Genomic DNA, 11,168 nt, shown 5'->3' on the forward strand with positions numbered 1-11,168 from the left:
CTCAGCTAACTACTACCAATGCATCACCTCTCCTGCCCCAAGTTGTGTGGGACTGGCACCAAGGGTAAGCATGACTGGGCACCTGTAAAGGCCCACTCCGCAGCGGTGGCCCACCGACAAGAACCCCCCAGACTTGCTCCTGTTCTTCACCATGGCAATCTTCCTGTTCACTTGCCTTTCACTCTATCCTTGGCAGTGGTGGTGGTGAAAAGGAGAAGCCGTAGAGGCCTTTGTCTACTTAGTCACTGGGTCTCACAGGTGACTGTCAAGCACAGAAGTGATAGTGATGAGGAGAAAGAGGATGAAGAGCAATAGTTGCTGGTGACAGGGATGGTGAGAAGGTAGACTCACTGAAGGAGGGTGTCAGGATGTGGCCCGGTCTCCCTGGTGTGAATTCCGAATCAGACTCGGAGGCTGAAGAATGAGGAAGCAGGAGAGGAAATTCTCCAAGAGCTTATCAAACAGAAGGCCCAGGCTCAGAGATCACCTTCCCCTTCTCCACCCACCCTGAGAATTCAGTCTTTATCAGAGGGGGAGGGAGCGTCAGAATTGACAGATCCCAGAGTCCACCACAGGGTCAAGCAAGCAGAGCTGAGATGAGGTGGGAGGTGGTCTGCCAGACTTGCCACATGACAGAAGTTACAGCCTGAAGACCCTCCCTGAAGGAGGGGTCTGGTAAAAACCCTTTGGGGCATGGCGGGAAACCATCCATTTAGTTGATAGGCAACTGCCTTGCTTTGTTAGGCTAATTATGCGGAGAGGATTGCTCCTAGCATTCACACTCCCATCAGGTGTGAAGAGGTGTCCATTTACTAAATAAATCCATTTTGTGGATTGCACAGCAGTCCTCTTTATGGTGTCACATCTCAGTGGGACGACTTGGAATCATGACGGGGGGGGGGGGGGCATTGGGTTTCTTCCCCAAGAGCCCACAGAAAAATGGAGCCAGAACTCCCTGACAGAACCACTGCTCTTTCTGACTAAAATACTATAACTACTTCTATTACTCTAACTGTGTAACTCTGTGGTTTTGACATTGCGATGCTGCACAATAGTCAGTACAAACTGTTACACCATGTCAATATAATACTTGGCATTTACTGAGAATTTAAGAATAATGCTGTAAGTTCTTACATATATTATGCTTTACAACAACCCAGTAAGGTAGCCTCATATTGCCACGAAAGAGAACCTAAGGCCTCCCACAGAGCTTACGTTCATTGTTATTATTATTATTATTATTAATAATAATAATAATTTATTTATTTATTTATTACCCGCCTCTCCGATTGGATCGAGGCGGGGAACAACAGCAATCATAAAATACATAAAATACTGATTAAAAACGTAGCATACACTGTTAAAAACATCCTAAAAGCATCCTAAAAGCATCCTAAAATTCTACTGGATAGGCCTGCCGGAAGAGATCAGTCTTGATAGCTTTCTTGCCAGTTCATAGCTTTAACTGCCATGTAATATAAGCTCCTTGCTGGATCTGTTGAAATGTGATGTTTAACAAATGTGTTTTATCTTAGTCCCAACAGAAGGAAAGGTTGACTGAAGACCTGTCAAACATATGATAAGAGGGAGATAAATTTAGGGCTTAACTTGTAATAAATCCTAAGGATGTTTTATGGATTTAAGTCCCATTGAAATCAGTGTCTTACTTCCCAGTTCCGGTCAATATCCAATGGTGTCCTTGCGCGTTTTTCCTCATTTTGGAGCTTGCTTCTGGAAGGGCTACCGTTCCATTCCACAAGACCAGAAACACCCGGGCTGGTCACGCATGCAAAGGCACGATTCTGCCCACAATGTTCAGGTTCAGGTTGCCATATTTAAAAAGTAGAAGTAGCAATGGCAGCCTTATCCTAACTTAAGGCTATGACCCTAAGCACACATGCAGGCTCATCCTAAGCTTGTTTACCTGGAAGCAAGTAACACTGAGTTCAATGTGACTCAGTTCAGTGAACATGTACATAGGAATGCAAAATGGGCTTTTTATACATTACAATAAAATGTGAAATTATCTGTATGTTTTTTCTCCATTTGGAATAAATCACTTATTTTCAAAATAAATTATCAGCTTGCTGGGAGACTTAGTAAGGGCAGCATGCTAGACAGAGTTGTAGCTTTTCATGGGATCTATACCTATCTACAGCCTAATATGGTATAAAAATCAGATGCAGTGCAGTACAGATACTGAGAAATGTAGTCACTTTCTGAAAATAGGGATAATAGGTGGATGGAGTTTTCCCTGGGACAATCCTCTGAAAAACAGAGCAAACCTGGCTGAAATATATACACAGGATTGCAGGCTTATTTGAGTTTGCCACTGATGTTCTAAATAAACCTGTTTAGGTTAAGTTGTTTGTGTTTTCCCTAAACGCTTTTAGGCACTGGTCTCTTAAGTTACCAAATGGTCTGAACAATATCTTAGAGCACAACAACAGGAACTGAAAAATTGAGAAACACACAGGACAGCCCTATGAATTCATTGGACTTGTATTTGCAAATGAATTCCCATAAACAATGAAACTATCCATCAAGATCAACGCTGCCTTCTGGACAGTGTGAATCTTGTGCCAAGAATAAATGTACAAAAAAATAAAACAACATGCAACTCCACCATCTTATTATTTTTTAAACCAACAAAATTACAGAAATCCAAACACAGAGGAATTAATTTTCCTAATACAGTTACTGGCAATGTTAAGAGGACGGCATTTGTACTCTAAGAGAGTTTCACTGGAAGAATAATAGGCGTACCATACAATTTGCTGTGGAAAACTACTCCATAATAGACAATAAAGTACAGAGTCATTTTTAACAACTAAGAGGGAAACAGAAGACAACTGCCAAAACATTGAGATAGTCATGGATTAATTGGAGTCAAGGCACATTAGGTCTGGAGCGCCTTTGGACATGGGGAGAAATAATAGCTTTCCCTCCACTAGGTAACCACAGCCCTATACATCTGGGACTATGGATAAGGTCTTGCCTTAATGGTATAAGGCAGGATATAAATGTTTTTAATTAATTAATTAATTAATTAATATGACATTCTGAGTCCCAGAATTAGGGCCAAACTTGGAATTGGGAGGGGATATTCAATTCAGGACGACATCACACAAGGAAGCATATTTAACACTTCCACTCCTCTGCCATGGTCTGAACAAAAATTACCCACCCCAACCCCACCCCATGACTGGGAAATTATTGGCTTTGCAGATGACAGCATCTGGATAAACAAGGGCTTACATATTTGCTTTATTCATGTATTTCACATGTTTCTACCCCAACCCTAACCACCCAAAGGGAAGCCAAACCCATACTTAATGCTCATTCTCAGTCTGCTGCTTGTTGGAGCAACATACAGGCATGCTCATTTGGCCTCCAGCTTCGTTAACACTCAGGGTCTTTGTGTTCCTGTTCCTTCTCAGTCAGATAACAACTGAATGTGACTTGGTTAGAAAAAATGTCATTCACACAACACACTAAGCTGTCATGGTTAGCTGAGAATGCTTAACCATCATGGCTTAGCGTGTTGTACGAACAAGGCCACTATCTCTCTTCCTGCCACATTAAAGGTGGTGACTCTGACTAGCCATTTCCTCTACCCACAAGGTATCCTAGTGGTGCAGAGTGCCTGGGCCCATCTGTCAGATTTCCCAGGATGAACTCACGGTTGCCTCTTTATACACTCCTTTTTTCCCTACATTTAGACTGCCTTTGGCACATAACCAGCCACTTAATGCTTGGTGGCTTTCTATGTCTTGGAATATTTCACAGATAGATAGATAGATAGATAGATAGATAGATAGATAGATAGATAGATTAACTGCACTGCTGCTGTTACTGTGTAGTGTGAATTTTTAACGTGTGTTTTACCTGCTTTCTGTTCCTATGGTTTATAAATTTGTAAGCCACTTTAGAAAGTAATGCCATAGAAAAGCAGGGTAGCAGTCGCTCAAATAATAAATTGAATAAGGGCACAATGGCTGGCTGGTGGGATGCTGGGTGTTGTAAGGCTTTTTTCTGCCTAACCATGTAGACGATTGTGCCCTAAGTTATATTTTGATACCATTTTAGACAGGACTGGTACCAGGGAAGCACTCCACCAAAGCGCCCGATAGTGGACTCCCATACTGGTTGGGGTCCCTACTTGCCCCCATGATCTTTACTGGCTGCAGTGGTTAGGCATCCACCCACCATTTTAAGTTCCCACAATGCATTGGAGCAACACTACATTGTCCAATCCACGACATTTCAGGAAATTCAAAATGGCAGCCATCACTGCCACATAAGACAGCAAGTGAATCCTGCCAGACGTCGCTATCCTCCCTAACTTTAGAGAAATCAAAGCACTTTAGATCCATTTCCTTCGGATTCCTTACAAGAGTCCTGGGAGGTATGAAATATTAAAACCATATCACAAATGTGGGGCAGAAAGAGATGAGCGGCTTCTCAAATGCCAGCTATTGAGTTAATGGTGGAGGCAAGCTTTGAATGGGGTATTCCTTGGTTCACGGCAGTCTCAATGGCACTCCACACCACTCGCTCTAAGCATGCATGCTCATTTAGCTAATGTTATTCAAAAACAAAAAAGGAGAAGTTATCCAGAATGTTTTCTTGTATATTACATTGTATCATTCTGGCAGTGTTTTATGCCTTCGGATTATTGCAAGGGTTTTACTTTTATAAGCATTTGAATCGGCAAAAGCTAATAGAAATAAAGCAATATGTGTATTTCAACATCATAAGCAAACTTGAGCTCAAATATATGAATTTATGGAGTATCCTTGCTACTGAATATTGAACGAGCGCATTGTCAAAATGAGCTGGCTCCCAGTTTTTCAGCATAACAAAGCATTATAAGCAGAAACCTTAACCATTGCTAGCTGTAGTAAATGGTTATTGGCTTTTCATCCCATTTACAGGGGTGGGGTGTCTCTGTGCTAACCCTAACCCTTGCTAAAATGTATAGTAGACTTGTAGGGCGACTGCTTATATATCACCAAAAAAGAGGAAATTTCTCACCAAAACAAGAGGAGAAAAGAAAGCACAGTTTTACATAAAAATCCCATATGCAAATTGATATGTTCAGATGCAAGTTTAGAAATAACCACTGTGATTTAAATAAAAATATAATGTATCTCACCATATCTCTGCTCATTCTGCTGTCCAACTGCTAACTGCTGATGGGTAACTTTAAAAGGAGGACTGCCCTACATAAAGTATGATACATGGCTTGCCTAGCTTCTGATGGGATTATTTAGTAATGATGCCACCTGTTAGAAAGGCAATTAGCAGAGAGAGAGAAAACAAAAGGCAAAGAATGAGCATTTACCAGTCCCACATACTTACAAGAAAAGTGAAGAAAAGGTAAAATGGTTTTATTCACAAATATTCTTGCATATAAAATGCAGGTACAGTGTAGAGTTTCAAAAAGGGTTTGTTCAGTCCATTTTGCATTCCATTATATGGGCAGGAGCAAGGGAGCAAACACATGTACTCCCAGCAATGGTGGAGGTCAGAGAGAGGGGTGGGGGAAAGGAAGGGGAGAAGCAAAAGAAAGAAATCACAGGAAACCACACTGTAAGCTATAGAGATCCTAGGGCTAGCTGTGGTCAACATTCTCATGAACTAACTAACTGCAACACTGTCCCCTTCTAGTAACTTGCAGACAAGGTTGCAATATTCCCAAGAGCTTTAACCCCTTCCCCTGTGCTATTTTCCCAGCTCTAACTCTTCCTCCGCCCCCCACCCCACCCCCCACAAAGTTATTAACTCCATTACAGTGGGGAATACAGACATTATTTTCTGCTGAGGAGTTCATAGCAGTTTTCTAGGAGATTTAGATCTGAAAAATGGCATGGGGCAATGAATTAAATCTCTCCACCAGTGTCATTGTTCCTATCAAAATCAGACCCTGAGATGGCTGCTTTTGGTTAATTTTAAAACAAATAAATCAGGACAGTAGTCACTGTAGAACTCCTATGCCAGGTTTGTTTCAGCCCTTGGAGTTTAGCGACAGACAATATGCAAGCAGTAATATATGTTTGCATGTTTGAAAGAATCTATTGTTCAGTCCCTTCAGTATGCTTGAAACGATTTGAACCAAACTATCATTTGTCCTTTGATCCAAATTGCTGAATTGTAAAGTAGCATGATGGGCACAATTAATTATATGTCCTCCTGACATACAAATGTCACGTCAGCAAGAAATTACAACCCCCCCTTTCCCACACACGCACACAAAAACCGTATGGCTTCAAAAGCGGCTTTTTAACATTATTTAATAATATCCTCCATCTTAAATAATTATCTAATTATAAACTGCTAATCCAATAATAATTGACAAGCAAGAAATGCATAGTAATCAAGTCCTGAGACCAACATAAGCATTATTACCTCATGCCGGACTTGGACTTTCTTACAGCTGTTTCATTACCAGCAAGCTTTGTAGTAATGAATATGCTATTAAAAGTTTTTATTTATTATTATTATTATTATTATTATTATTATTATTATTATTATTCACATTAGTCATGTGGTAATTCTTCAATAAATTTCTCTGACTTCTACATAAATAAGTTTCATTATTCCTCATTATTAAAAGAAACAAACACGTTCTCCATTGCTGAAAAGAAGCCATATAACAAGATGACCTTCCCGCATATAATCATGAATAAAAAGAGTCTGACAAGAAACGGGAAAATATTCAATCAGGCATTAGGACATTAACTACAGTTAGTCGAGACACAAGACATTATTGCGCTATCAAATCCTCTTGGAAAGAATATTTTAGAACAACAGTGCTCCGAAAGGGACTTTCCATTTTACTATAGCGTTAGACAAGTTCCCAGCTTCCCCGCCATTTATCACCCATTTCTTCATTTAGCTGTTTAAAACGTGCTTTTAAAACATAGTTGAATAAACTAGTAAAAATTGTATACAATGCAAATGACATTCCAGATAAGTTTTATTGACTTAATGTTTGGGCCATAAAACGATAACAAACAGGATCGTTTTGATTTAGTGCCTTTTTTTTTTAGCCTCACACTTCCAACGTACGACAGAAGTTGAACGTAGTGTTGCTGCCACCTCAAGGACTCTGAGGAAAAGTGTAATGGTTCGTTTCAGTCTGCTTCTATCCAAAGGGCCCTTATTGATTACGTGTACGCCGAGACGCAGCGTGAATATGTTTCTTCATAAATCTGTGCGCAGCTGCGCAGAAATGTAGCACCTGGGCTCTCTCTGTAGCAGGTAGGACTGGATCTTGGGGGAGAGGTCTTGGGCCCTGCAAACCAGGAGAGGCACGAATGACCAGCAAGAGAGCAGCAGGTGATGGGGCAGTAGCAAAAACAGCCCCAAGGTCAGCACCATAGGGGCTGTTTTATTGTGTGACCATAGGTTGTAACAACATGAAATTAAGCGCAATCCTATGAGTTGGATCCAGATTTGGGCTGGATTCCTTGTGCTGGCAGAAGTGGACTTCCCTGACTTTCCAACAGCAGCCTCTCCATCCCCTTAAAAATGCTACACTGAGAGTCACAAGATCCTGCTGAATGGGGTGAGTTGTGGGAGGGAAGGAGACACACACCCCCAAAAAAATCTGAAGGAACTTTTTCCTCCAGGGATTTATCCACCCCCCTTTTAAAACCATCCAAATTGGTGGCCATCACTGAATCTTTTGTTAATGAATTACATAGTTTAAATATGTGCTGTGTGAAAAAGTCTTTCCTTTCATCTCTCCTGAATCTCCCACCAATCAGCTTCAGGGGATGACCACAGATTTCAGTATTAGGCAGAAAGGGGCAACTAAAATGGTCAAGGGGCTGGCGCATCGCCCCTATGAGGGAAGGTTATAACAGCTGGGATTGTTTAGCTTGGGTGGAGGGGGGAAGAAACATGATAGAGGTGTGCAAAATTATGCATGGTGTAGAGCTTGAAGTGTTATACTCACTTGGCAAAGTGTGTGTAATTGTCATCTAGCTTTCAACTGATGGTCCTGATCCCTGGAACAGTCCATCAAGTGTTGACTTTGAAACCTCTTGAAGATCTTAGCACCATACACTCAAGAGCTATAGCCATTTCACTGCCGCTCATGACATAATATGCTGTGCTGCAAATTTATGATTGTTGGGACCCCAATTAGGTGTTACATTTATAATAAAGTGCCTGTTATAAAGTATCTGAAAGGGTTCCGGTACACTCGTGTTCCCAAGTGCAGAAAAATGCATGAGCCGGGAAAATTTATTACCCCAAACCATACATAAAATATACTACATCCTTTAATCTTATGTTTCTTGAGGAACTCACTGCTACTTAACTCATTAATAACATTAAGACATCCCATTCATCTTAATGACTGAAAAATACTTTGAACCTGGAACACAAAGAAGAAGTAGATACTGCGGAAGCAAGCTAGACTTCACTGGGGTCAAAAGCAGGACTCCAATTGACTTAAATGGGGTCGAGATTTCACTGTTTATCACCAAAGCACTCTGCATGGACTTCTATTATGGAAAGGTCTGCAGATTTACTGAACAACCTATTCTTTCTAAATCTGAAAACTCAAGAGAGAGCATTTTTTTTAAAAAAGAAAATCACACAATTACATCATTAACTTCTTTTAATATCTCCAGAATATACTTGGCACCCAGCTCAGCAGATAAACCAGTTTAAACCAATTTTCAGCCCAGTATTTGCAACAAATATTCAACAGCTTTATGATGCAAACATAAGCAACATATTTTGAGCCAGTAACATTCTGCAGCCTATGAATGGTTTGACGAAGCAATACTATAGGAGATAGGGTGGACCAGCCCAGGAGTTTCATGATAGCTGCTCTGAAAGGAGCTTGCAGTTCTTCCACACAAAAATCTACTCCAGGTTATTTATTTATTTACATTTATATTCCACATCTAAAGAGATTCCAGAGTGGTGAAGAATAAAAGATAAAAAGGATGAAACACCCTATTAAACGTTTTTCTAAAAAACAGAATACTCATAAAAACTGTAGCTGGTCAAATCAAGGAAAGCTTCTAGAAATATAGAGGTCTTCAGCAGGCAACAACAACATTAATGCCTGCTTTACCTCCTCTGGATCACTCCCTTTCTCTGTCCCCCCCCCCTCTCCCAGGGGAGGGGGAGAGCACAAAAGGGAGGATTTGGATTAGTGGGCAAAATCCCCACAACTACACTGCCCAGAGGAAGACTTTAGGTGAGCAAGTGAGACTAAGAGCTATGACTGGCCACTCACGCAAGTTTCCTGGTCAATTTCATGACGCTGCACTCCTCCAATGCTCCCCTTTTGTTTTACCTGTGCGATAATTGATAACGGAATCTAAGCCCCCTATGTTGTGGCTGCTCCTTCCATGACCAATCCTGCATGCCATACAGCCTAGAGAGAGAGGATGAGCGAGCGGGCAGAGGTGGCGGCTCACGCTCTCGCAAAGCACAGGCCCAGTCCACCCTGCTGCAGTGTCCAGAGAGAGTGAGCAAGAGAAAAACTGAGTCAGAGGAGCAGAGTCTTGCCTCCGTTTGCTGTGTCAAATCATTACGAATGTGGAATAAAAAGCAGGAAATAACTCTATGAGTGCACCTCAATACCGCTATAGAGCCGTAGTGCAGATCTACCCTGCTCGCCTGCCAGCCAGAGTGAGTGAATGAGTGATCACAGGTGGGTAGGAGAAAGGCGGCAACGCCTCCTTCTTACAGGAGCAGTTGCTCACCTGCCCTGTCCCTCTGGAATGCTCCACCTGCTTTCGCATACTATTTCTTTGGGTGATGCTGGGAGTGCAAGGCCCTGAAGCAGTTCTGGGAAACTATCTTCAATATAATTTCTAAGGCCACTGATCAGATAATCTTGCCAGAACCCAGCCTGGCCCTGCTGTCCCTGCCCAATGCTCTAAACCCCTCCCTTACCCATAAAGAATTGGTATTTATCCTCCTTAAGGCAGCTCATTTAGAAATCGCTGAACATTGGAAGGATCCGAAGGGCCCTACACTCACTGGATGGAAAGGGAAAGTGTCGGATATAGCCTGCTCTGAAAAATTAACCTACCACCGCAGTTTCATTGGGCCAACTTAGCTATGACCCTTTCAATGAAATATGGTCTCCTTTTCTCGATTACATCAATGGTACAGATGTGACATCCAACTCTGGTTTAACTAATCTTCCTTTGGCCATAGTAAATTGAAGGAAACAAGCTTGGTTTGGCATCTACAGAAATCGTGAGGTCTCTGTGTCTTTATTAGGAACGCTGTCTGACTTGTATGTTATAAACCGCTTTGTTAAATAAAGTTTAATAAAGAATTTTTTTTAAAAAAAAAAGATGCTGCAGGAGGAACTGGACTTCGCCATCCCAAGGTAGCGAGGGAGGAGGCGCAGGCCACCACCTTTCCCGCTCACTCGCCCTGCTCGCTGGGTGGTACAGAGGAGTGGGCTAATTTGGACCAATGCCCACTGCCACAATACACCGAAGGAGAGGGCAGGGGAGGGAAGGAGAAGATGAAGTGACTGCCCCTGCCGTGACCAGCCATCTAGGTTGGAATGATCATATGAAAAGGAGGGCAGGGCTCCTGTATCTTTAAAAGCTCCATAGAAAAGGGAATTCCAGCAGGTGTCATTTGTGTATATGGAGAACCTGGTGAAATTCCCTCTTCATCACAACAGTTCAAGCTGCAGGAGCTATACTAGTGACCAGATTTAAAAGAGGGCAGGGCACCTGCAGCTTTAACTGTGGTGATGAAGAAGAAATTTCAGCAGGTTCTCCATATATACAAATGACACCTGCTGAAATTCCCTTTTCAATATAACTGTTAAAGATGTCCTCCTTTTCATATGGTCACCCTAATCTAGGTGGCACTGCCCAGAGAAAGCAGGTCCAAAGACAGTGAGCAGCAGAGGCAGCTCCCATTGGCCACTCTGGCTGGGGATGCTGGGAGATGTAGTCAAACACGTCTAGAGGGCGCCAGGTTGGAGGAGCCTGAGTAGATGGAGCCATGGTCTGACTTGGTTTAAAAAACAGCCTCCCGAGCGCCTCTACCCGCGTCCAAGGCTCCGTTCACACGAAGCAGCACTTTAGAATGAAGGGATTTCGTTCGCACAGACGTTGTAAAGTTTATATCCAGTCGCGGTGCGGCAGGAGGGGAATAAAGGA

The sequence above is a fragment of the Elgaria multicarinata genome, chromosome 14 (assembly GCF_023053635.1).
Source record: "Elgaria multicarinata webbii isolate HBS135686 ecotype San Diego chromosome 14, rElgMul1.1.pri, whole genome shotgun sequence".
Classification (NCBI taxonomy): Eukaryota; Metazoa; Chordata; class Lepidosauria; order Squamata; family Anguidae; genus Elgaria; species Elgaria multicarinata.